The 5,887-nt window shown below is 36.1% G+C and overlaps 1 long non-coding RNA gene across 1 annotated transcript; it reads right to left on the reverse strand.

The window, feature by feature from the left end:
- Nucleotides 1-2,511: 2,511 nt before the first annotated feature.
- On the reverse strand, nucleotides 2,512-5,045 carry LOC115960043. The gene is made up of 2 exons (XR_004085077.1): nucleotides 4,805-5,045; nucleotides 2,512-2,823 (listed from the first exon to the last, which is right to left on the reverse strand). It is a non-coding gene; the product is annotated as an uncharacterized LOC115960043 (long non-coding RNA).
- Nucleotides 5,046-5,887: the final 842 nt, after the last annotated feature.

Here is a 5,887-nt window from a genome sequence, read left to right on the forward strand (position 1 = left end):
GATCTTCATTATGTCTAGGACTTAATCTGACTTTTAGTAAATAAACTTCCCGCAGGTCTGAGTAACCTAGAACTCTCCTTGAGTAGTTGATTTCCTCATAGGTTTGAGTCCGAGGACCATGCAATACTTTAGTTCTGTTCAAAACTTGATTTTTAAGTAGTTGGTTTCCCCATAGGTTTGAGTCCAAGGACCATGCAATACCTTGATTCTGTCCAAAACTTGATTTTTAAGTAGTTGGTTTCCCCACAGGTTTGAGTCTGAGGACCATGCAATACCTTGGTTCTGTCCAAAACTTGATTTTTAAGTAGTTGGTTTCCCTATAGGTTTGAGTCCGAGGACCATGCGATACCTTGGTTCTGTCCAAAACTTGATTTTTAAGTAGTTGGTTTCCCCATTGGTTTAAGTCCGAGGACCATGCAATACCTTGGTTTTGTCCAAAACTTGATTTTTAAGTAGTTGATTTTCCCATAAGTTTAAGTCCGAGGACCATGCAATACCTTAGTTCTGTCCAAAACTTTGATTTTTTTTTTTTTAAGTAGTTGGTTTCCCCATAGGTTTGAGTCCGAGGACCATGCAATACCTTGATTCTATCCAAAATTTAGCTTTTTTTTTAAGTAATTGGTTTTCTCACAGGTTTGAGTCCGAGGACCATGCATACCTTGATTCTGTCAAAAACTTGATTTTTAAGTAGTTGGCTTCCCCACAGGTTTGAGTCCGAGGACCATGCAATACCTTGGTTCTGTCCAAAACTTGATTTTTAAGTAAATGGTTTCCCCATAGGTTTGAGTCTGAGGACCATGCAATACCTTGATTCTGTCCAAAAATTGGTTTTTAAGTAATTGGGGGAATTAACCCCTTGGCTATGGCGTGGGACCGTGGTTTAGGGGGATTAGCTCCTCGGCCAAGCCCCTAGAACCATCCGCACTACTGACGCTTCAAAGTGTAGCCCCTAGTGAAGAAACGTAGCCCCTAGTGGAACTTTACGCTAGAACACTACAACCGGCTGTTGGAAATGACGGGGGGACTGTCTCAACCCACTGCCTGTGCCGACACACAAGCCCTTCCCACAGACGACGCCAATTGTAAAGACTCAATTTGTAACAACCCAAAATGATATTGGGTTCGCACGTAAAAAGGCCCAAACAATATCATTTGTAGAGCGTGGGTTTGAAGGGCTAGGTCTTGGTCACCGGACAGGGGTTAGTCGTTGTGTTCATACAGAATTAAGCCGTGTTCGCTCGAGGAGTCTTTCTCCTTGAGGCGGTCTGGGAGGTTTTGGTTCTTGGCATTTTTTCCCAGCCATTTCTCCGGATTGCTTGCTTCTCCTTCTATATTAGCCTGTATCCCTTATCCTACATCCACGTGTAGGATCGACTTTCTAGGACCGATACTTGTCCCATCCGTCCATACTCAAAATGGTTGGGGGTGGTTGTAAAAGTTGAAGAGCATGGTTCTGTCAGGTGCAGAGTATTCAATGGCTGTAATGGCAGCTTTCCCTTTGTCCTTGGTCGTTATACTATCCAGCGTCCCCTTCTCTATTGACATAGATATTTTAGATTTTTTCCAAAACTGTTCCTATACCATTCTTGCCTTTTCTTTCAGGGGGACCTCGGATATGCCGAGGACAGAATTATTCTCGGCTATGTCTCAAGACTACTTGGATTTTTATTACACGTCCTCGGCTATACCCCTCCTCGGCTCGGGCCTTGGGCCCCAATGTAAAAATGGGCCAGGACCACAAATTCCTGGGCCCCACATTAACAAAAAAAAAAAAAAAAGATTTGAAACTAACATTAAACTAATACTACTTAAATAACTAATCCCATCATACTTTAAACCCTTAATGTTCTAGAATAAGTAGAAGTAATAATTATGGGGAAATCATGTAATGAATATATTGTGAGAGCATTCTTGAGATGTCTAACATATTTCTTACACGCACATAAATGAATTTCCAAACCTATATCTATGTTTTCGTAGATTTTATTACTTTGCTTAGATTAGGAGACTTCAAAGTTTATACTCTCTTAGTCCTAAATATGGGGAAATCATGTAATGAATATATTGTGAGAGCATTCTTGAGATGCCTAACATATTTCTTACTCGCACATAAATGAATTTCCAAACCTATATCTATGTTTTCGTAGATTTTATTACTTTGCTTAGATTAGGAGACTTCAAAGTTTAGACTCTGTTAGTCCTAAATGCTAATAAAATGAATTAAACAGTGGAGGATGGTCAATCATGCCTATAAGATCTTATGATTAACAGCAACTGCGCAGATCCAATACATTCCAACCAAAATCCTCGTCAGTGAGTCAAACCGGAATCCGGTATCGACAAGGATGTTGGTTCAAATTCTCAAACCAAAATAATTAAGGTAAAGAAAAACCTTTCTTTAACCTCAATCAAATCACATTGGTAGTTTTGATATATATTTCCTATATATGTTTCTAAAAAGGGGTGGGAAAGATGCAAATAAGGAAAATATAGATAGATTCAGTTCTGAATAGGAAACATGAAGTTCTTGAACTAAGTCTGATAATTCAAAATACAATAACTGAAAGAAAATATATATGGTAGTGATTAATTTCTTTTCTTCTTTTGTGCCCAAACGGGGAAAATTACTATCAAATAAGAAGAAAAGAAACTTAGTCCATATTCAAACCAACCATACATATTGTACTAGAACAATGCGAAACGATCCCAACAGAAAGACATGTCGACTTTAAAGCAAGATTTTGTCCTTGGTAATCCAATGGGTGCCAATCTCTTCTAGGGCTTTGAGGTTTCTTTTGAATCTTCAGACTTCACATCGAAAACCTGAGCCAGAGGAAAAATATATATGTTTATGTCAATATATAGTCTGAAATACAGTAGCAGCAGACTGGCATCTGAGCCCTAGTTCCTGAACATCTCATTTAAAAAGGCAAGAGGTGTCTATTGATCTACGAGGTTCTTGACCTGATAAATGATAATTTGATATTCGTACATGTTTCAGTATAAAATATAAATATTATGCAATAATGAAAAGTTTGTTATCCTTATTATAACTCTTTATTATTATAGTATGTTTGGAGAGAGGAAAAGGAGAGGGGAGCCAAAAGTATCATAATTTTTGTGGTTAATCCTCTCCAGAAAGTACAATTGAAAGTTGAAACCATTGACAAGTGACAAAAGTTAATGGCTTCTACGTAAAGTCATCTAGAACCCCTATTAAGTATTTACTACGTTAATGATTATTCATCTACTATCAATACTGTTGCTAAGTTCTATTAGCCAAAGAGAATCACCTCCCCCGTTTATAATAGATCCATCTGTGGCAATCGAATGCAAGCTTCCACCACCTTAGGCAAAGCCCCTAACCTCCAAAAACTCCCACCCCAAAACCATTATCCGAAGCCTTAAAAACCCAAAAGGGGCGGAGCTGTGTTGAAGGGGGGGGGGGGGGGGGGCCATGGCCCCCCAAAATTTTGAAAAATTTTAAATTATATGTATAATTATTTTAATATTTTCAAATTTTAGTCTATAAAAATAAGAGTTGGCCCCTCCAAATATTTGAATTAGTCCAATGATGCTCTTAAAAAAAATAATTGGTCTAATAGTTATAGAGATATAATTTTATTTTTTGCAATTTTATTTTTTATTGTAAAATGTGCTCTTACATCTGTTAAATATTTGATAAAATTTGGCATCAAACATGTTTGAATTTATCTTTTTTAACCCGTTATGTGGCGATTAACAAGTCATCGACTCATTAAAAAAAATTTGTCACTAAAACTAAACATGAAATGTGTCTTTAGTTGACACATAATAGGTTAGAGCAAGATAACTTTAAATATGTTTAGAGCCTAACTTATTTTAATATCTTTAGTTGCATGTTTTTAAAATTTTCATTAGTTCAATTGAAAGATTTTTTACTTTAATATAAAATTTGATAATTTGTATTTAAAATGAAACTTTTTAAGAATTTCACTATGAAAATGAAAAAAATGAATTTTGTTTTATAAAGATCATCATCAAACATGACTTTGATTGAAAATACTAAGGTTTTTTTTTTTTTTGGTGAGTGTATATATATAACTTATCAAATAAAAAAGTGTGTATATATGTGTGTTTATATAATAAAAAAACGTGTATGTATATATATATATATAAGGGTTATCTTGATAAATATATTAGTACCGCAACTTGGCCCCCCCAAACAAAAATTTTTGGCTCCGCCCCTGCCAAACAACAACCTCTCAAGTTTACATAACCCAAAGCAAAGCTCCCTCGTTCATCATAACCACCGCATGCAATGGTCGGAGCACACCCCATCCACTACAATCGCCACCAATCTGCCCAAGTTAAACCCCCACCAGCCACTCATAATTAGTTAATTACGACCCGAGAGAGAGAGAGAGAGAGAGAGAGAGAGAGAGAGAGAGAGAGAGAGAGAGAGAGAGAGAGAGAGAGAGAGAGAGAGAGAGAGAGAGAGAGAGAGAGAGAGAGAGAGAGAAAGATTTTAATGCTTATGTGGCTTTATTTTGTCATTTAAGCGCTAAATTGGCTTTTTTTAATATTATTTCAATAATTTTTTTATTATAATTAAATGATACGTTTGTAATTTGTTTAATCAAGTCAACATTTTCCGTTACTTAGATGATGATAAAGATAACTTCAAACCAACTTAGAAAATTCAAGAACCACGACCAAAGAAAAAATAAATAAATTGACCCAAATATAAACACACCCATAAATATAGGATTGAAAATAATTTTTGTTAAAATTAATACTTCAAGAACCACAATACTTTACTTACTTCATGACTGAAAAATGAACCAGTCTGAAAATCCATGCGTCGTTGTCCTTCTTTAGCCTTATCATCGGCACTAAGGTCCCCATGCCATTTTGAAAAGAATGAGTTATCGACTTCCAAGAAGGAAGTCAGTTGCATGTAATATCGCTCTTTAGCGTCCTTGAGTTGTTCTTGATAATCTTGCATGAGTTTATCGTAGTACTCTTTCATACCACAAGGATAAGCATCAAACCTTCCTCCCATATCTATGAATAATTGCTTATAACGCCAAAAATCTGCGAGGACCCAAACAAGAGCCAATTATTTTATTCTTTCTTTTTCTCTCACGTAGAAGCTCACTAATGGTGAATTAGTCATAAAACATATATTATGCTATATATTTTGATCCAGTGTATACAACATATTGAATGATTAATAATCAAGAGTATTTACAATTGATTTGTATAGAACAAAGTTGTCAATGTCATACCGTACTAGCCAGTATAGTTCAAATGTCTTGTACCTGATGATCCAATACAAATAACCCCAAATTTGAAGTATTTTTGCCTAAATATCGACTAATAGGACTGTATCAGGTGCACTAGAGAAAATTGGATATTTTGGATGGTAATTAGAAAAGCTTGATGCAAAGAAAGCCGGATTTTGGGTAATTTTTTGAGTTCAAAACAACATGCAATTCAAGGCTAGTTCAATTGAGAATCGAGGAATGGATTGTAGTAGACAATGACACCTGGAGTGTAAGGCTTCAACTTCAAGACTCATTTCATCTTCATCATTGTCTCCAAAGAAACTATCACCCTTTGCTTTCACTGCTGAGAATGCTTCTTACCATTGTTGAAGCTCTCTGTTCAATAATTGGAATTGACACACAATTTTCTTCTTTAACCTCGCCCTAATGTAGTTTTTGGGTTCTATGTTTTTTACTGGACTTCGACGTCGCTAACAAAGATGATGACAACTTTGGAAAGGCAAGATCTGTTTGGCCCCTAGAGGAGGCGGCGGCAGAAAAGAAAATTAAATACTTGGGGTTTTAGGGTTTGAGGGATGGACGGTTAAGATTATTTGTTAAATATGGTAAGATGACGG

This window comes from Quercus lobata, chromosome 9, assembly GCF_001633185.2.
Source record: "Quercus lobata isolate SW786 chromosome 9, ValleyOak3.0 Primary Assembly, whole genome shotgun sequence".
Lineage (NCBI taxonomy): Eukaryota > Viridiplantae > Streptophyta > Magnoliopsida > Fagales > Fagaceae > Quercus > Quercus lobata.